Here is a 21,850-nt window from a genome sequence, read left to right as displayed (position 1 = left end):
AGGTGATGCCTACAATACTTTCGTTCTAGGGACTGTTACCTCAAACAAATTATTACTTCTTAATCTTCCAATCGACCTTCGAAACCTCAAGAGGCTCAGCAATTCAGAGCAGTTTATTTGGAAACGTAATATTTTGACTAGCAGTAAAATTCAATCAAGTTTTCTTCTGGACATAAGACTGTGCAAACTAAATCTTTCCAACATAATCTCCTCCGGGAATCCCTGTTCAGGATATGCACCGTCAGCTCTGAAAACCATATCTTCAAGAATCTCCTCTGTACTCTTTCAAGGTTAGTCGCATGGATTTTATAGATGGGATTCCATATTACTGAAGCATATTCCAACCGCGATCTAACTAGTGAACAATAAAGCGTTTTTATTGCTGACAAGTCTTCAATCTCTTTAGAACTCCGGATTATGATACCCACTGATTTAGAAGCTGACAGAATGATTGTATTAATGTGATCAACAAAAGTAAATTTTGAGTCGAAAGTTACACCTAAATCACGAACTGCATATTTCCGTTCTATGATAGTGTTCTCTAAATAATAATCAAATTTTATATTAGTTTTATTCTTTCTCGAAAAGGACATAATGGTACACTTTTTAATATTGAGTGGTAGAAAATTTTCGGAACACCAGCTATTAATTCTGTCAAGTTTATTCTGGAACATTCTGCAATCAGTGGAATTTTTTATTTCAGTAAATATTTTCACATCGTCAGCAAATAGCAGGCAGTTATTCATTACTTCGCGTGCTATATCGTCAACAAATATATTAAACAACAATGGACCCAACACAGACCCCTGAGGAACTCCCGAAACCTGGATATAACGATGAGATTCAAAACCATTGTATGTCACATAGAGATGTCTGTCAGTCAAATAAGAAGTAATCAAAGTTATCAACGACTCAGATATACCAAACTTTCTAAGTTTAACAAGCAGCAGACTATGATTTATTCTGTCGAACGCCTTCGAGAAATCATTGTAGATACAGTCCACTTGCCCTCCTCTATCTAGAATTTAGTTTTGTTAGGAACATGTCATATTGTTTGTAAGTTTCTCGAACAGTCTGATCATGTCAGTCAGATTAGATTAGCACCAGTAGGTCAGACTAGTGTAGGTCACTTTCCAAGTGATGCGCGGATAAATGGTCGGTAGTTACGCTAGACTTTTGGGGATGGGGTGAGATTAGAGAATAATAGCAGACTAATTTGTATGCTGTAATAATAGAATCTCGAAAGTTTTTTTGTTAATCTAATCAATGCATATCATTACTTGGTCTTAGTACCCGTAATGATAGAAGTCTTGCCTGAATGCCGGTCATTTCCGGGTCAGTGGTGGGTCTTAACAATAATAATAATAATAATGTTTATTTCCAACGGGTAAGCACTCAATTACAGGAAACAAACAAAGAAAAACAATGTAGGCATAATGGTACAAACTGTAGCACTAAGAATAAGGAAAAAAATACAATGCTGAATTTATAATAAAAAGTCAGAATATAAATAAAACAATACTCCCAATTCTCTAAATAAAGCGTTAGATATGTAACTAAAAGGATCATTATTAATGTCACATAAATCACTAATTAAGTTAAAATTACTACACATTATAACAAATAACAAGTGGTGATCTAGTCATAACATTTGTTCTGCTAGTACTATAATAATAATAATAATAATAATTTATTAACTTTCAGAAAATCTACACAACAATTATAATAGATTTAAGAAAGAATTGTCAAAGGAAAGCAATTATCATAAAGGTACCGTACATTAGAAACTTATACATTTAATAAAATATAGCGGATATGCTATGTTAGAAATTCGCTAATTGCGTAATATTTTTTTTTTAATAGAAATTTTTTTATTTCAGATTTAAAGACAAGAAAATTAGACGCATTTTTAATGTCGCAGTCAAGACTGTTAAAAAATTTGCAGCAATTAAAATGCAAACTTCTCTGATAGTGAGCTGTCTTGTGTTGTCTTGGTAACAACAAATCCTTGTGTCTTGTATTGTGTTCGTGTGCTGTTCTATTATTTTTGAAGTTGTTTATGTTTTTGTATGTGTATGATAAAATTTCACATATATATATATATATAAGCTTGGCAGCGTCAGGATTCCGTGTTGGTGAAAAGTTGATCTACAAGAGTGCCGGTTTTTTAGGCCCCCTAAAATTCTTACTGCCCTTTTTTGTTAAAATCAGGAGAAAGGCCCCAGTGCGTAATACCGTACTTTAGAAGACTCTGAAAGTTAGCAAAATAAAGTTGTTTTGCCGTGAAGAAGTTACATTGTCTCATTATGTTTTTGAGGGTATAGCAGACAGACGCTAATTTAGAACATAGATGGTCTATATATGAACACCATTTTAGGTGGTTATCGAAGGATATTTATTTTATTTTATTTTATTTATTTATTAATCATGTTACGGATTATTCCAATTTACACAGATAAACTAAATAAATGTACAAAAGACTGAAAACATATAAGTACTTATATCTAACTTATATCTAACCTAACACTAACTTAGACATAACTCATGAGCAAAATTAACGGCAATTATTGTTAAGAATAGAAAGGAATTCACGTCTGAATATATGTTTTGAATTCTGGAAAAGATCAAACTTTTATATGGATGCAAATTTGTTTCCAAGTTCCATTAGTCTATTAATTGGATTATTAAAAGCAAAATTTGTTTTTAACGAAGAATGGACTCTAAAAATGTTTACACTACGTGTGTTACAAACCGATGGATCGGGAACATAGAAATCCAATTGTGATAATATTTCAGGGCTAACAATATGAGCATTTATGACACCATGTAAAAGGCAACCATCCGACAGTATCCTCCTTGTATGCAAAGAAGGCAGGTTTATAAAATTGGTGATGATCTCGTATTGGCCTTTATGGTGGGGCCAATGCATTCGGAACTCCAAACATCTAAGAAACTTCTTTTGAATTCTTTCCAAATAATCATTATCCGTCTTATAAAAGGGAAACCATATTGGTGAACAATATTCCAAATGCGAACGTACGAGGGAACAGTAAAGTGTCTTTAAAGAGAACGTAGATAACATGTGACAGTGACGCCATACAAAACCCAACATGTTCATTGAAAATATAATCGTAATGAGATTAAAAAGACAATTTTGAATCAAACACCACACCGAGGTCTTTTATTTCATTTACTACCTTCAAGACACTGTCATTTATTTTATAGGTATGTTGGTATAAATTTTTTACTTTACAGAATGTTATAACATAACATTTATCAGTATTTAAAAACAATTGATTCCGATCACACCAGTTATATAAGCTATTTAAGTTAGATTGTAATTCCAACGCATCCTGAGGAGATTTAATAAGTTTAAAAATTTTCAAGTCATCGGCGTAAAGTAAAAAATTAGAATATTTGAAACAAAATTGTAGATCATTGACAAACAGCAAAAATAATATTGGACCACAGTGTGATCCCTGAGGTACACCAGAAGTAACTTCAAAACTGCGGGATATAAAATTGCCAATTCTAACTTGTTGACATCTGCCCGATAAAAACGAAAACAACCAATCTACAGTGGAACTGTTAAACCCTAGTTGACTCAGTTTAGAGATCAGAATGTGATGACTGACCCTATCAAAGGCTTTTGCGAAGTCGGTGTAAATGGAATCCACTTGAGACCTTACTTGAAATGAATTATTAAGAAACACGTAGTAAGACAATAAGTTTGTAAGAGAAGATTTACCTTTACAAAACCCATGTTGATGAGTAGATAAAATCGAAGAAGAAGACCACTGTAGTTGCTTCGCAATAATGTAATCTAAAATTTTGGGGATTACTGATTGGATGCTCACCCCTCTATAGTTTTCTACTTTGGTTCGTGCTCCCGATTTAAAAATCGGAGACACATAACTACACTTCCAAACATCAGGAACTTTGGATTCTATAAGGGATGATTCAAACAATAGGAACAGTGGAACAGCCAAAGTACAAATGCATTTTTTTATAAGCATACTTGGAACACCGTCGGGACCACAGGAATAAGAAGATTTAAGATTGCTAATATTTTGAAAAACATCCAATAATGTTACCTTTAATCCACTATCAAAGACTTTTAAATTAGGTGAATTATTATTTTGTAAATTTGTTGTGGGATCAGTAACATAGACTGTAGAAAAATATTCCGCAAACAGATTGGAAATATCTGCTCCATTGTCCGCTTTCTTATCTTTAAATGACATGTAATTAGGAATCCCATTATCCTTGTTCTTATTACGAATATATTTCCAAAAATAATTTGGGTTAGATGTAACACTAACATCAACTTGGGCAATGTACGAAGAATATAAATTTTCATTAAGGGTCTTGCAGCGAGATCGAATCGACTTGAAGTTAAGATAATCTACTAATTTGCCAGACAATTTATATTTAAAATGAGCGAGCCTTTTCTGGTAGCACAAATTTTTAAGATCCCTGTTAAACCATATCGGATATACCCAGTAGTTTGATAGACGGCGAACACGCAATGGTTATATTATTTAAATTGAGTGTGAGTACGGTATTGGTGAAAAAAGTAAATGCCGTTTTCTCGTGGTTAATACACAGTTTATTTTTTGTGACCCATTTTTGTGCCAAAGTGTAAATATTTGTCGCCGTATTAATGACTTCAGTGGTATCGCCACCTGTGATTATGAAATTAGTGTCGTCAGCATATGACATTACTGGGCAGTTAAAAGACTTTTTCATTAGCATTAATAAGTCGTTAATGAAAATTATAAACAGAATAGGACCAAGAATAGATCCTTGTGGCACTCCTACAGTGATGCCTACTTCTGCCGAAAGGGTGTTATTTACCAATACTTTTTGTGTTCTGCCGGATAGATAGGACCTAAACAGCTGTAAGGCCACACCTCTTACACCGTATCGTTCTAATTTTTTGAGTAATAGGGAATGACTTACACAATCAAAGGCCTTCGTGAAATCGATGAATAATCCCAGACAGGGAATGTTTTTGTCTATACAAGTAGAGATTATAGAAAGATAAGCTGCCAATGCTATGTCTAAATTTTTTCCCTTTGTGAAGCCATGTTGCGAAGGATCTATTAACTGATGTGTTGTCAAAAAAGATGTAATACCATTGTTAATAACGTGTTCAAAAATTTTAGATAGACTGCATAAAATACTAATAGGTCTATAATTGGTGATTAGTTGGTCGTCACCTTTTTTATGCAGTGGAGCTACTATAGCCTTTTTTAGGGAGTTGGGAAAATGACCATTTAATAACGACAAATTGATAATGTGTGCTATAGGTTCGCAAATAGTTTTTCCCACTTTTTTAAAGACGCTATTAGGTATTTCGTCATGTCCAGCAGATTTAGAATTCTTCAGTTTGTGTATGATCTGAAGAATGTCAGAACCTGTGACTGGTAAAAAATTTAAACTATAGGGCGATAAAGCAATGTTATTAAGTAGAAAATCGGAGTTATTTACTGTGTTATCGTCAATTATATTTAGAGCCAATTCTGAGAAATTTTTATTGAAAAGATTAGCACAAGCCAGATCAGTTAAGACATGTCCAGTTTCAGAGATTCGTATTTCACCCCTTGTTTTTACTTTATTTGAAGATTCTCTAATAATCTCCCACATTGTTTTGTTTTTGTTAGAAGATGTAAGTAACCTGTGTTCGTTGTAATTTTGCTTTGATTTTATTAACACCTCTTGATATTCTTTATTTATTTTTTTGAATTGATCCTTAAAAATGGGAAAATGTTTACTAAGATTTGCATATAGGGAAACAGTCTTTTTTAAATTACGAACTTCCGGTGTAATCCATTTTTTGTATTGATGAGGCTGATACGTGTTTAAACTCCATATTAATTTTAATAATAATGAAAAAACCCGAATCCATTTTTTTTTATGTTCCTTAGATGTGCACTTAATTTGTTTTATTGAGAATGACAAGTCGAAAAGTCTGTTAAAGATTGACATGAAAAAATCAAAAGCTGCTTCAGTGTCAGTTATATCATATAATGGGGACCAGTCCTGATTTTTTAGTGCATCGTAAAAATGTTGATAATTTTCTTCTTTGAAATTACGTATAGATTTGTAATGAGGTGGTTTTTTATTTTGATTAGGGGAACTATTTTTGGAAATACCTATCTCTTGTCCAAGATGGTCAGCTAGACTAAGATTTAACACTTGTGTGGAATAACTGGGGGTGTCTGCAGAGATGAAAATGTTGTCAAGACAGGCATGATTCCGAGTCGGTTCAGATATGGTATGAACTAAATTGAAGGTCATAAATAAATCTAATAAGTACTTTTTATCTGAGGAGTCATTCAAGAAGTCTACATTAAAATCGCCTGTAACAATAATTGTTTTGTTATAGGGAATTATGGATAGCATATCCGCTAAAAGATCTAAGAATAGGTTAAAATTTCCAGAAGGAGGCCTATACAAAGCAATAACGGTGAGGTTCATGTCCAATATATCTATGCCACAGCATTCAATGATGTTAGCCACCGATTGTTTCTGAAATTGTAGTAAAGTTGTAGACCTTGTATTATTCTTAGTATAGATCGCTACTCCTCCATGTTTATTTTTATCCCGACAAAAGCTACAACATAAAGAATAATTTTCCAAATTTATAGACTGAATTTGGTCGATGCATTGCCAATGTTCACTTAATAATAAGATATCAGGTGTACGTTCTTCTAAAACGACTTCAAGTTTTTCTACTTTGTTACCCAGACGTTGCATGTTTTGGTGTAATAACCGAAGTACGTTCTGTTCTGTTTTCACTACATCCTCTTTTGTTTCTGTAAAGACCGATCTTGGGAAATAAAATCTGCTTACTTGCACACCAGGTGGCCAAAACCCAGAATCGTAAATACGTTCCTTTTCGCTGAAAGGAGCGCTTACCTTGAATACAGGATATTGACTTTTGGATTCCACTTTTTCGCAGGTGAACGTTATTCCATCAGAGGAGTTTTTTCGTAAGTATTCCAAGATATTTTCTTCTTGAGTTTTGGGATGTGTACGCCTAATGCAAAACCACAGTTTTTTCTCCACGCCACTGAAGTTTTGGGTATCTTTGTCACCACCTGTTCCTATGATTGATTTTGATTTCCTCCTTTTCTGAGAGGTGACAACTTTAAAGCCATCTTTGCCATTTTTGTTAATTAGAGTAACATCAGCAGAGGTTTCGGAAGCTGTAGCCTCCACAGACGTTACCGTTGGAGATTGGTCAGTTTTCCAGGATTTGACATTGAAGATGTTTCTTGGTTTAGATAAGTCCTGAGTGGTAATTGTGTCAACGGTAGGAGACTGAGTGGCAAATTTTTCATTTTTACTCTGTTTTCCGAGTAACAACTCTGGTTCATGTCGTTTCGAATCATTATCCTTAGATGTTTTATTTGTAGCTTGCAATTGACTGCGTCCATCTTCCGCCGCCACAATTTTTTGAACTTTTTCATGTATCTCTTGTCGTTTTATATCGATAGCTGGTAAGTTTTTTACCAAGGCTGTACTGCTCGATGTGATGGATACTGTTTTTAATTGTGTTCCAACTGTTTCTAGCTCATTGAAAAGCAAAACTAAACGTTCATTGACAAGTGAAAATTGTTGTTGTACCAAAGTGTTGTGCCGCTGTTGGTTGATCTCTGCTTGCCTCCTCGCTTCGTACAGCTTCTGCTGTAGCTCCGAGTTTTTAGTGAGTAAATCTTTGATAAACAAACACAGACTGTCAGTAGAAATTCTTTGCTCCTTACTTGCATCTTTTATAATTGAGTTTTCCCGTAGTGGAGAAAGTTGAGTATTTAATCTATGCTTATCTGATGCATCCTCGTCAGGGTTAATCTCCAGAATTGCAGCTGTAGCTGATGCTACTGTGTCACAGCACTTCCTCTTGTTATAGCAGCTTATATGCGACCAGACACAACAATCTGAGCAATAAACACGTTTTTTTATAGCAGGATTACTGCACACAGAGCACAGCACTTTTTCTGTTAAACTTTTCTCGTCGGCCATGTTTATTGCGGAATGATATAATAGAACGTACGGCAACTTCGAGCATTTAACCGAGGAACTAAGAATACAATTTTATTGAACAGATAAGTACAGTCAGTTATATTACTAATTAAGCTGTGGAGAAGTTTTACACTTGAAATTACCCGTCTAGTACTAAGTAAATTGCAGTTAAATCTGCTTAGTAAAACGCCATGATTATATCCGTGAGGAGGGTAAGTCCCATCAACTAAAAATACTACAAATTTGAGAAACTTGCGTGGAAGTGACTCCAGTAATTGAATGTAGGTAGAATATATAGGAAACCAGATAACAGCGGCATACTCAAGTCTAGAACGTATAAATGAGTAATAATACGACGTAAGCAACGATTGAACGTTCGAGAACTCAGAACAGTTTCTATAAATAAACCCAAACATATTATACGCTCTAGTCGTACATTCCACAATATGATTTTTGAAGAAGAATTTGCTATCAAAGACAACGCCTAAGTCCTTATACGTATCCAGTCTAACCAAATTAAATTCTTCAATAGAGTATTCATAAACTATGTTGGTTAGTTTTCTGGAATAAGTAATAATAAAACACTTGTCTTTGTTTAAGAATAACCGGTTTTTTATGGTCCACGAAGTTAACAGATCCAAATTGTGCTGCAAGATTTCACAATCTCGAAGGATGCTAATAGATAAGAAAACTTTGAGATCATCGGCGTACAGTAGCTTTTGACAAGTTAAAGAGTTTACGACATCATTGACGAATACCGAAAAAAGCGAGGGACCAAGATTGGACCCTTGCGGGACACCCGACGTAGGACAAAATGCCTCGGAAACAAAATTACGGTATTTACTGAAAGCTTTCTATTGAGTAAGTATGATTTAAGCAACAGGAGTAGAGAATCCGAAAATCCGAAATGATTTAGTTTACGAAGTAGTACATAATGATCAGTCTGATTAAAGGCTTTACAAAAATCTGTGTAGATAACATCTACTTGGTTATTTTGATCAATAGCCTCTGAAACATACTGAGTAAAACAAGACAGATTCGTAACCGTAGATCTTTTCTCCACAAAACCATGCTGGAAGGGCGAGATTAAACTTTTAACCGAAAAATACAAACGTTTATAAATAACAGATTCAAAGATTTTTGAAAAGTTGCAGAGAACACATATTGGTTGGTAGTTTTCAATCATAGACGGATCGCCTTTTTTAAATACTGGAGTAACTGTCGCTTCTTTCCAGATGTCAGGAAAATATGAAGTCTTAATAATAAGGTTAAACAGAAAATAGAGAGGTTTTACAAAGATCGATGCACAGTCTTTTACGATAAAGCTGGGAATGTTTCTACACCTGCGATTAGAGAATCTTTCGATCGTTTTAATGCTTCAAGTATTTCATTTTCTGTTATGTTCTTAATTTTTATTACAGAGTTGCTCAAATCACTTTGGTTTAAAACACAAGAGTAAGAAGAGTCAGAAATGACGTATACGCTTTTAAAGAAAGAAGCAAAAGCATTAACAATTTCAGGTGGTGTCTGAAGTTCTTGATCAGAAAATTTCATGATAGCTGGAATTCTGGACTTTCCTTTTTTAGTCTGAACATAGGACCAAAACCTCTTAGGGTTGGACGTGAGTGACGACTGAACTTTGTTTAAGTATCTGAGATAGTTGGATTGAATCAAGGACTTGCATTTAGATCTGTGCTATTTAATAGTATCATAAAAATACTGGCTTTTGTATTGTCTGAATTTATTATGAAAAAGCGTTTTCAAACGTAGCATTTTGATAACCTCTGAGTCAAACCACGGGGGATATCGATGACCTTCCTTTTTGAAATTAAACTTAGGGACAGATACCTCAAAGATTTTGTTTAAAACTTGATAAAATTCAAAACATGCCGTATTAACGTTAGTTACGTTTTCCAAAAAAGACCAGTCAGTAGAAAGAAGTAAATCGTATAATAATTTGAAGTTAGCTTTACGAAAATTAAAACAGCTTGAATCAGGATTCATAAGAAAATGACCAGAAGATTTTATTATAAAGTGAAATGAAATATTTAATGCAAGATGGTAGTCATCTTCTAGTACACGGGGAAGATCCGACTGTTTTACAGAGCAATGAAGATTAGAGAATAGTAGATCTAAAAAGCCATTGAATTTGTTATAGATATTATTGTACTGAGAAAATTTATGAAAATTCGCAAAATTTTTGAGCAAGATTGTGGCTCTATTATCTAAATTGGCTGAAAAATTTGGTACGTTAAAGTCAGCAAGAACAACAACATTATCCATATGAGATTCTTCAACAGCACTGAATAAATTTAAAAAGAGCTCAAAATCATTGAGGTTTTTTATTTATTTATTTAATTACGTCCCCCAACAGGCACGGAGGCCCAATTAGGTTAATTGAAGGAGGAACATAGACGACGAAGACATAGAGGGAGAGTCCACATGTAGATTTAATTTTTAGTCCAAGTATGTCTATTATTGGTAAAGTTCACGTGATATGCCATAAATCAATCTCGGAACAAACAAATGTATTAAAAACTGCAACAAGAACTCCACCTCCTTCCGCAGCAAAATTTCTATCTTTTCTATACACTAAATAATTATCTGGAAATAATTCGCTATTCAATATATCTTCAGAAAGCCAGGTTTCCGATAGTGCGATAAATTCAAAAGAAGAACAAATATTATTGTACAAAGTAGGAACTTTTGAACGCAGGCCACGTACATTATGGTAAAAAAAATGAGTATTGGAATCATAATCAAGTGCAGTATTTAGTTTAAATGACGAATTATGCGAAGAACACCATTGAAATGTCGAATCTTCAATCCCGTTTCACCATTGTTGATTCTTTCCAGCAATTGAGATTTTAGTAGCTTCAAATTTCCGAGTTAGGTGTTTTATCGAAAGACAACCGAACGTTTTTATAAATATCTCTGGTGCTGAGATTTTTAGCGCCTCTAACTATGTTTAATACCTCCACTTCAGACTGAAGGAAGACCTTAATTGGGCGACAGCGACCAGGAATAAATTTACCCAACCTCTGTAAACGAATATTAGCGATATTTACATCATTACTAGCTACTTGCAGGATGTTAGAGATGTCAGTCGTCTCAGACATTAAACGCTCATCACGAGACATTATTTCAGGCTGCTCGGGAACATTGTAAATCATGACGTTTTTACTTCGTTTTTGTCTCTCTACAACCTTTTGTACCACGTCTTCAAAATTGGGCTGAGCAGGATTAGGTTGGTGGTGATTGTTTATCATCGATTTTAAATCGTTTACTTGTTGATAGAAGGTGGTTTTTAGATCGTCAATCGAAGAGGTAAATTCAGCACGAATGTTAGAAATGAGAGATTTTAAATCGCTGAGCGCATTTAAATTTTTTTCGCAAGAATTACATATAAGCTTGATAGATTTTGACTTAGACCTGGTCATTTTCAGATCGTTTTCAGATAATCCTATGCATTTAGCGTGTAAATGTTTCTGACAGGGATCACATTGGAAGTTAGTTTCATAAGTTTTAACGGAGTTGTCACAATTCGGGTAGATCATTATGGAAATCTATGTTAGGAACACACAGGGACACTTTGCACCTAGGGACCTTTCAAGGTGGCTTACTTTGACAAACAAGAGGGTGACGGGTAGATAAAAATGAGTAAACAAAGGTGAAACATCCAAAAATATGCTGCTGATAAAAGAATACCGATTCACAGAAAAATGCGATAAGGTACGTGGATGGATAGAAGGTTAACGTTGATTGAAGTTTAGTAAAACAATACTTCAACCACGGTGACAGATAAGGGTCAAAAAATAGACCAATAATGTAACTCAGAAAAAGCTACAAATCCGTAGTGTATCTACACTTAAGTTAAGATGTAAAAAGTCCCAATTAGTGTTGCAGATCGTCTGATATAAGCGAGGGTAATCTGATTTCTTAAAGTTGTATGACTCGGGATTTTTGTTCATTGGAAACTGGTTTGGCAATGCGATAGGTATATAGACTTTTGTCCCTAAGCATGGATGGTGGGGATCTTCCTTAACAAGGGCTGAATCGGATGTCTCTGCTTTGCAATCAGTGTTAGAGAAAACCAAATCTAGAATGTTATTATGTGAGACCGTAAAATTCACTGAAATTTTTTATGACGTTTACTGTTCTGTTTGTTGTGTTTGTAAAGTCACTTGCATTGAAATCACCCAATATCAGTACTTTATTATTACAGAGAGCTTCGATTATGCTTATGAGATCAAAAAAAGCTTCAAAGTCCTGCGATAATGTTTTTGGTGGGATATATATGTTAAGAACGACTAAGTAATGATGTCCAAGGTGTAGTTTAATTCCGACTAATGTCAATACTAGGCATTGCATTTTGAATAAAAGAAAGATCCAGTGAGGTTGCCTTATATTTATTTCTTACACTTATGAGTACTCCACCGCCTCTAGTTACTCCCAATGAATGGATATCACGATCTTGTCTAAACACAATAAACTCAGCTGGTAAGTGCTATAACATCATAGTCTTCCCTTTCGCAAACACTATTATAAAACTGAGTAACCTTAGATCTTAAACCTCTAACATTTTGATATAAGTAGTGAAGTACAGAGTTATAATTGGGTGAATTAATTAGTTTAAAATAGTGGGAATACCGTTGACATAGCGAATTCTTAAGTTTTGTTCACCATTGGCTGTACGATCATTGAGTTCTTGTTTCACTTTGTTATAAAATGCGATTTGCTTAGGTGTACGATCAGTAGCCAGGGAGATGTTCTCTTAATCGTTATTGTTCTTAAGAGACTTTTAGACTTTTAGACGAACCTTGATAGGCCTTGGTCTAGTGCTTGAAGCATCTGAACGTCCTATACGATGTACTGCCAAATTATTAGACGGAGAAAAATCAGGGTACGCAGACTTAAGGATATTGTCAACAGTAGAATTGTCATTATCAGATCTTTCTGTAGCCGTAAGAGTAGAGGGTTGCTCTGGTACACCGAAGATGATTAGGTTTTGTTTGCACTTCTGCCTTTCATTGACTTCGTTGACTATTTCCTCAAGCATCAGTGGGTTGGATGAATTAAGATCTGGCTTTTGAGTTGATGCAAAAGATGTTTTTATTTCGTTTTTGAAGCGATTTTAGGTCGATCATACGTTTTGCAGTATAAAATTCGCGCTGCAATGGAGAAAATAGTAGGAAACTTGGAGGAATTTAAAAAACTGGTCTAAATGTTGGTAAAGGAGGAAGCATTCGAGAAAGTGCTATTGTTTGCTTAATGCTATTATCTGTATAAGACTCATTCAGTGGAATGTTGGTGACCTTTTGAAATATTTTCAACACGTTTTCACGATCGTTTCTATATTTCTCTTGAAAGGTATTTGGTATATATTCCGGAAATAATTCTTTAAAGTCCTCTTCCACCTGAAAAATAAGTACCAATAAACATACTGCAAAATAAAGGAGTTATTTCTGACCAAGCCTGGAGTATCAGTAAATCGAGGAAACATTTTCAAAATATCAATGTTTTTCCCTCTTCGCACATGGAAAGTTTCAATCATTTTCTGTTTTATCACTTGATGTTGAGTTTTACAATTAGCATTAATCAAAAATTGAAGTTTCTCTTTAGTGTCATCATCTATTTCTACTAGTTCCTCTTCTTTTTGTCTGTTACGTGAAAGTGATTTGTGCCATTCAGAAGGAAATCTTCTTTTTCTTGCAATTTTATCCTTGTTGTTTCTATGGATAGTTCTTAACTTATTTGATAAATAACCCCCATTAGTTAGGGGATTGAAAAACATAGCCTAAAACAAAAATAATAAGGAAATAAGCAATTGATACTTAATTTTGATAGTACATATGGAATTCCTCCTTCTACTGGGTTTCGTAATTTGGGAAATATCTCTATTAACTTTTCGGCATACTTTATTTTAATAGCTTTGCATGTATTGGCTTTATACAGGTCAAACATAATCCTTCCTACAATGTCCACGAGGTGGACACGTGATTTATTGGTCAGCATTCCACTTTCATTATACTCATCGATAATATAGTGGCCTCCATATTTGAGAATTTTGATATACAACTCCTTTAAAAAGATACTTTCTCATAAAATTTTATTTTGAAAGACATTACTTACTTCAAGGATTGGTATTTTTTAATATTCCGAGGTACCACCATCATCCCTGTTGTTACTCAACGTTGTGACTGAAGACGTACTTGGAGTCGGAATGTCAGTATTTAGCGTCTCTAAAATTTTCTTTTTTTTTTTTAACTTAATCTTAGTACCAATTTGTACTGACTCCTCAAATAAATTCTTGCTCATATAATTTTTTTTTTAACAACCAGTATCGAATCACCTGGTGCGGAGTACGCAGAAGTACCAGCTTCAGTTAAAATATCTGTTTCACCAGTCTCAATACTGTACACATGTGTCGGCTGTTTTAAGAGTTCTTAAAAAAAACAGTAGGTATTGAATTTGTATATTCAAATTGTGTAAGTAATACCTGCATGTTTTAACTGGTTGTCAATTTGCATTTGTAACGTTAGTACATTAATGAATGGATCCTTTCTTTGGAGGTAAGAAGGGACTACATCGAGATCAATTCCGACATGCTCTTCATCTTCAAAGGAAACCGTTTCGGATAGTGTTGTTCCAAACTTGTTTTTCACTAAAGACATAATTCTATTAATTTAAGTATAATAAACGTTTTTTAACAATTCTATTAATTTTCTAATACAAGTAAATAGACGAAGCTAACTACGGAAGCAAAGTCATTGCATAAATATTAATGTTTTGTCTATTCTGAGGCTGCGTACGGTTCAGTTGTTGTAACTATTACAAATTTTTGACAACTCGTGCCATCTAAACCGTCTGTTGCACAATAGTCCATCATCTATATTATAATGCTTTTGTTTTCTCAATTTAAAGACATTGTGACTTACCTCAATGTATATAACTATTCTAGGTATCTTGATACATACCAACGTTAGATATAGATTCTACATCTGTGATGTCTTCAACAGCAACCCATTTGGTAAACACGACATATTAACTCACGCGGCATCGACGAACACGAAGTGACGAACGCCAGCAAAATACGCATAATGCAGCATAACGTGAGTCAACGCTACACGGCGTAAGTATCCGATTATATTGTTTGGGCGCGTTTTCAACACTTGCTGACGCCGAGACATATCATTTCACACCATTCGTCTCCTAATAACGTAAATTAATGCCACTTTTTATCACGACTTTGTTAAGTTGCGAAAACTTGGTGTGTATGTACCACATTGTATGTACCACATTACACCAACATCTGTAAAATTAACACTAAATCAACATCAAGTCCCAGAATGAAAATCGGTGCTATTCATGAAACCGAAAATCATAATCTACACACAATCTTTTTTTACTGTGTAGAGCCATTATTGTTGATTTCGTCATCATACTTCATATATCATATGTCGCATTAATTATGATTGTCTTTGTCTATTGTGGTTACGGGATAATTCTAACATAATCAGCAATTTTAATAGATGTAATTATAATTGAATGTAAACTTACCTTTAAGCATGTCGCTGGTCGCTAGCTTTAACAAATAACAATGATGACTTAATCACTTAACAAATGAGAACTTTCAAATTCATTTTAATGTTCCCAAATATTGGTACTCTCTCTTCAGTTACATTTACTTTCAATACACCATCCACTAACCAACATATGCACTCTCCACTCTCCTGGAACAGCTTTGTTACATTAGTTAGACTTTAGACAAACTTTTTATTTTTTACTTCCCGAGCGTAAGCAAAGGAAGTATTGTAATCGAGTCCGTCGGCCGACTCTCTACTTTTACGTTTTCTCGATTTTTCATGACCCCTAGAAGACGAAGAAATAGGTCTCCCATTTCCGTCTGTCTGTCCGTCTGTCCGTCTGTCCGTCTGTCCGTCCGTCTGTCCGTCTGTCCGTCTGTCCGTCTGTTGTCCCGGATTTTTATTAGACAGATAATCTCCGAAAGTACTCGACCGATTGTTGTGAAATTTTGTACTTATATTAAGAATTTCATGTAGATGGTAAAACGCTAACCAAAATTTGTCTAATCATCCCCACCACTAAAGCGATGACGTCACTTCAAAATTGTACATAGTAAATGGGTTTTCAATTGTATAAAATAACATAGTCCTACACATGTAGTTTACAACTCTGAATCGACTTTTCACCCGAAACGTCCAGATTTTTGGAAAAAAAATCAAAATTATAAAACAACATTTTGAAATTTAATTTTTAATCTGCTAACCAGAATGCTTTGAAATGTTGCAGATGTTTTAAGGCTATAAAGAGCATCATAAATCTTTAGTCAAAAAATATTTGCTTATCCCCTCCAAAAACTTGATGACTTCAGCTCAAAAGTTTGTGGAATAAATCATATCTAAAATGTACAAAATATGATGAGTCTGTACTTGTGATCTATCACTCCATTCATATTTTTTGGATTTGCATATACAGGGTGACTCAAAAAAATTAATGAATGCGCAAATATATTTTATTGATTTAATCAGGAACTACAAAACGGAATGCTCTGACATGTATGGACTCATCATACTTTACACATTGAAGATGGCATTTTTTCAGCAAAATTTTGGGGTGACGTCATAAATTTTTTAGGGGGGACGACCAAATACATTTTGATCAAAAATTTACCATGCTTATGATAATTTTAAAATATCTTCAAGATTTCGAAGCATTCGGTTTTGTAGTTCCTGAGTAAATCAGTAAAATAAATTTACGCTTTCATTTATTTTCTTGAATCACCCTGTATATGCAAATCCAAAAAATATGAATGGAGTGATAGATCACAAGCATTAATGAAGTCAATTTATTTTATTGATTAAATTAAAGGCAACACTTATTATTAGTATTACCCCCCAACCAACCCAATTTGGTAGACACAAAATTTGTTAAAGGAAAAACTCGGTTGAAACATAAGGGTAGCATGCTTATTTACATCGACTTTAACATTACAGACCTGCATTTGTTTTATGCGTTCACTTGGTTCCGCGAATGTGAAATAGACATGTTTATAATCAACCAATTGTGAATTTCACCGTCAAGAATTAAAATAAAACCCAATGTTTTATATAATAAGCGGAAGTCGAAGCAATAAAACCGATGGTCGTTTTGTTTACAGTTTCTCTGTTTGACTCTCAAGTATGCTGTTACGCCTGTCATCTTAAATTAAGAATGTTTATACATACACGATTTTCAGCTGCCTGGGATACGTATACGTGAGTAAATTGTTTCGTTATTTTATTGATTATTACAAATCAATATTCAAAACGACCCAATTCATTTTCCCGAAAATTTGAGAATATAATAATTTTATTCTTAGTATTACACTACATCTATCCCAAACTGATATACGTGTCCTTGCAAAAATGTTGATGACGTCATCGCAATTTTTTTTTAAATTCCCACTACAAAAATGTAATGAGAAAAAACACAATAGGCATGCAGTCGTCAAGTTTCCGACAGCGAGGGAAGTACTGTCTAAACTCTTTAGACCAATTTTTATCTTTTTATGAATTATTTTGCATTCTTAATTTTGTTTGTTGTTAATTAATTAGCATCTTGGATTTTATGTGATACATATATTACTCTATATCAAACATTAAGTGTTTGCTGGGTCAATAAATACTTAATCTATTATTATTATTATTATTAATACTTTATTGGTTTGTTCAATTTCAGTTTTCTGAAAATCACACTAATGAAACAAATAACAAATCTACTTCATTATAATCGTTTTAAAACGTATCCAAAATGGCCAAAAAGAGAATATCAATTTTGTTGCAAATAAAGGAGAACAAGCGTAACATTATTATTTCTTTATTAAAAACGAAACATAAAAGAAACACAAACAAACATAGAATTATTATAAAGAAACAAATTTGGTTTTGTATGAATTGTAAATGTATGCCTTTACTTTAATCCAGTTTTTGTTCTGGAATAATTCGTTAAGGTTAGGGTTGATAAACAGATACATTTTTATTAAAAAGTTACCATGCTTACAATAACTTCAAAACGTCAACATTTCAAAGTAATCAGTTCTATAATTCTTGATTTAATCAATAAAATTGATTCAGTCATTAATTTTTTTCAAACACCATGTATAGGCAAATCTAAAAAATATTAATGCAGTGATAAATCACAAGTACAGACTCATCATTTTGTACAGTCTAGACAGGATTTATTCGGCAAACTTTCGAGCTGACGTCATCAATTTTTTGGAGGGGATAACCAAATATATTTTGACTAAACATTTATTATGCTCTTTATAACCTTAAAACATCTGCGAGATTTGAAAGCATTCGGTTTTGTAGTTCCTGAGTAAATCAGTAACATAAATTTACGCATTTATAATTTTTTTTGCGTCACCCTGTATATGCAAATCCAAAAAATATGAATGGAGTGATATATCACAAGTACAGACTCATCATATTTTGTACATTTTAGATAGGATTTATTCGGCAAACTTTTGAGCTGACGTCATCAAGTTTTTGGAGGGGATAACCAAATATATTTTGACTAAAGATTTATCATGCTCTTTATAGCCTTAAAACATCTGCAACATTTCAAAACATTCGGGTTCGCAGATTCAAAATAAAATTCCAAAATGTTGTTTTATAATTCTGATTTTTTTTCCAAAAATCTGGACGTTTCGGGTAAAAACTCAATTCGGAGTCGTAAACTACATGTGTAGGACTATGTTATTTTATACAATTTAAAACCCATTTACTATGTACAATTTTGAAATGACGTCATCGCATTAGTGGTGGGGATGATTAGACAAATTTTGGTTAGCGTTTTACCATCTAGATGATATTCCTAATAAAACTACAAAATTTCACAACAATCGGTCCAGTACTTTCGGAGATTATCTGTCTAATAAAAATCCGGGACGGCAGACAGACGGACAGACGGACAGACAGACGGAAATGGGAGACCTATTTCTTCGTCTTCTAGGGGTCATGAAAGATCGAGAAAACGTAAAAGTAGAGAGTTGGCCGACGGACTCGATTACAATACTTCCTTTGCTTACGCTCGGGAAGTAAAAAGTATACAAAAATCCGACAAAGTAAAGAAACTATACCTAAAGGTAAAAAGTATATAATCTCATAGTGTTAGTAGCGTTAAAAGTGTTGAAATGTTTTAGTAGTAGAATTAGTAGTGACATTAGTATATGGAGTAGTGATAGTCGTGCTTGTATTGCAGTAGTAATAATTATATATCAATAAATAATATTAGTATTTTATTTCCCTTTTTTTTTCTTTTTAAGTGTTGCATGTTGGGCTTATTCGATTCCTTTTTCGATGTTTTTTTTTATACTTGAAAAAATTTTTACGCAGTTTTTTTGCGTAGACCTATGCGTTCGTTCCGGGTGGAGGTTCTGATGTGATCTCGACTTTATGTCTTTTACCGTTTGGGCTCCAGAAACTTTTGCCCTTTTCTCCCTTATTTTCAACTTTTTTCGAAATTTTTTTAACTCGGCGTGTGTGTTGTTATTTTTAGCTGTTCCCCGTTCCCCTGCACCGACGTGGTATCTCTTACCGTTTACCAGTTATGACGTTTTTACGCTATTACTACTAAACGGTACAGGAAAATGCTTATTTTGCTGTACGAACTTATAGATTGGCCACTCGGAAATATTTTGATGCAAAAACTATTTTCTTAAGTTTTGCCGTTTGGGCGTTACAAACTTTTGCCCTTTTCATCGCCATATCAAAAGTTACCTAAAAACCGTCGACGCCAGTGTGTATGGTTCGTATTTCTGAATCTTTTTTGTTCTATGGACGAACCTTCTATCTCTTACCGTTTTCGAGTAATAAAGTTTTTATCGGTTCAAAAAAATAATCGCACTTATAACATATATTTATTTTTACACACGGTTAGTCAATGATTGATAATCATGCATTTGTTTTCTAAAAACAAACGTCATTTTTTCGAATTTTTTATTTTTTTCGAAACATTTTTTTGAAATTTTTTTACACCAAAAATTCTAATTTAATTCCCTGTTGCTCAAAAAAATACTTTTTTCAAATTTTGACAACTTTTTTTGGCAAAAAATGTTTGACCCCAAACCAAAATTTTTAAATATTTAACTATATGGACCTATAGATTGTTCATTCGGAAATGTTTTGGCACAAAAATTGTTTTTTTAAATTATGCCGTTTGGTCTCCACAAACTTTTGCCCTTTTGTCCGAAATGCTTAACGCAAACTAAAAACCACCGACACCGGTGCCTGTGTTTCGTATTTTAGAAACTTTTTTGTTCTGTGCATGAACCTCCCATCTCTTCCCGTTTTCGAGTAAAATATTTTTTTATATCTGAAAAACAATTACACCTCTAATCGATATTTATTTTTATACAAGTTGAGTCATAAATTTATGCGAATGCATTTGTGGGAAAAACAAAATTTCTGTCGTAAGCCGTTTGCCACCTCCGAAACGATGATATATTTTTTTTATATTTCCTGAATACGTCTCTTGCAGCGTTAAAAATGCAGCGTCCGAGATCAAGTGCATCGCAAGCTTTTTCGCGCTCCGTCATGTAACACCTTATTGTACGAATTGCGAGGGAATGTGGACGTGTTTACGTTATTGTGGATTAATTCGGGGAATAATTCATCGATTTCGAAACGAAATTGACATATGGAAACGACTGATTTAAGTTATGTGCGTGAATCTTTATGTGATGTGTGTTTGTGCATGTTTTTTTTTGACAACAAGCTATTTTCTTCTTCGTTTTAAATAACGTAAGTGAAGATTTTATTATTTACTGACTGCGACATTTGATATTTTATTCTAATAATTATGGACGTGTTTAATTATTTTTTTACGGTGAATTGATTCGTAGTTATTTGTAACGTACGAGATTACTCTCGAAGCCAACAAAAATTGATTTTTATTTAATTTAAATTTATTGTTATAAAATGTCCCGACATGTATTTAACTGATTTTCTTTGCTAATAATTTTCAATTCTGAATCTAATTTTTCAACTGTTTCTCTAAATTTTCGCTTCTTCTCTAACGTTTTCTCGATTAAGGGCTTTATTTGTTTTTCGAAACGTTTTATATTCATTTGAAACCTTTTAATATCGTAAAACCAAGTATTAAATCGACTTTCTTTATCATTTATTAAGAAAATAACCGGACCACTGTCGAAACAAACACGTCTTTTATTCATGACGATTCGCAATTAAATAATTTTATATGAAAGTAGGGAAAATAATACACTAAACGAAATAAATAATATTTATTCATGACGATTCACCTTAAAATAATTTTTTTGTACGAGGATGGAGAAATAAAACACACAATAAGTGATTAATTATAATTTATTAAAATCATTATTTCTAGTACAGCTCAACTTAATTGCTTCTTTTATGGAACGAATACGTTTCAAATGTAAATCTAACCTCCTATACAAAATTTTAACGGTATTCGACTTTTTCAAATTTCAAATCCTCCATATCTTCATCTTTCAATAAATTCTATATTGACGGTTTGACCGATCGCTCCTTTATTGACGAAATAAAACTTCAAACCATTAACAATTTTTATGTTTAGATCATCGATTCCTGAATCGTTGAATTTTTCAGTAAATCGTTGGGGTAGAATTGTTCTGCAGTCTTCGAGTTGTGCAAATATTTTCTCACCATATTTTGTTGGATTTTTACTAAAACTTTTTATTAAAAATTTTCTATCCTCTTCCAAAGTTTTTGCACTCACAAAAGCTTGTAAATGTGATTCTTTATTCAAGTCAGAA

At 33.4% G+C, this 21,850-nt stretch overlaps 1 protein-coding gene and 1 long non-coding RNA gene across 2 annotated transcripts in view; one reads left to right on the top strand and one right to left on the bottom strand.

The window, feature by feature from the left end:
• The window catches only part of LOC135125673 (CTP synthase-like), a gene marked incomplete at its 5' end in the record, with an annotated part of 671,166 nt that overhangs the window by 41,708 nt on the left and 607,608 nt on the right, over positions 1-21,850 (top strand). The window lies entirely within an intron of this gene.
• On the bottom strand, positions 14,190-14,690 carry LOC135125589 (uncharacterized). Its single transcript, XR_010279911.1, has 3 exons — positions 14,531-14,690; positions 14,384-14,476; positions 14,190-14,273 (listed from the first exon to the last, which is right to left on the bottom strand). It is a non-coding gene; the product is annotated as an uncharacterized LOC135125589 (long non-coding RNA).

This window comes from Zophobas morio, unplaced genomic scaffold (assembly GCF_036711695.1).
Source record: "Zophobas morio isolate AGI-343-1 ecotype UQ-CSIRO unplaced genomic scaffold, CSIRO_AGI_Zmor_V1 ptg000009l, whole genome shotgun sequence".
Classification (NCBI taxonomy): Eukaryota; Metazoa; Arthropoda; class Insecta; order Coleoptera; family Tenebrionidae; genus Zophobas; species Zophobas morio.
This window is presented reverse-complemented; position numbering and strand designations above follow the sequence as displayed.